The sequence below is a fragment of the Penaeus monodon genome, chromosome 19 (genome assembly GCF_015228065.2).
Source record: "Penaeus monodon isolate SGIC_2016 chromosome 19, NSTDA_Pmon_1, whole genome shotgun sequence".
In the NCBI taxonomy this organism is placed as follows: Eukaryota; Metazoa; Arthropoda; class Malacostraca; order Decapoda; family Penaeidae; genus Penaeus; species Penaeus monodon.
Window position 1 is genome coordinate 1,801,988 of NC_051404.1, and position 407 is coordinate 1,802,394.

General features: G+C 30.5%; 1 protein-coding gene across 1 annotated transcript in view; it reads right to left on the bottom strand.

The window, feature by feature from the left end:
• The window catches only part of LOC119584951, a 7,647-nt gene that overhangs the window by 5,115 nt on the left and 2,125 nt on the right, over positions 1–407 (bottom strand). The gene's annotated exons all lie outside the window — the stretch shown is intronic.

Genomic DNA, 407 nt, shown 5'->3' on the forward strand with positions numbered 1-407 from the left:
ATGTGATTCTAATTTATTGTACTGAGTCTGCCAAGATCTACTAAAGACAAATGAATAACACTACAAAAAATATAAAATAGTCAGATTAAAAACCCTCCTAGATTTTTTTTTAAATCAGTTTTCGTAATACATAAGTCTTAGCATTTTTTTTTCTGGCACACCCTTTTTCTATGATGGATCGCACTGGTAATGAACCCCTCATTGCATGCTATATATTTGTCTGGTTCACCATCATACTCTCAAATCGGCAACCCACCCAAAAATCATCTCAATTTTTCTATAGTTTTTCACTTATTCTAACATAAAAAGAAACCAACAATGTATCAGTAAATAGTAGCACAAAAAAAATTACCTGCTAGTTGGAAATCATAAAAATCGTGATGATAACGATAATGAAATTTATCACA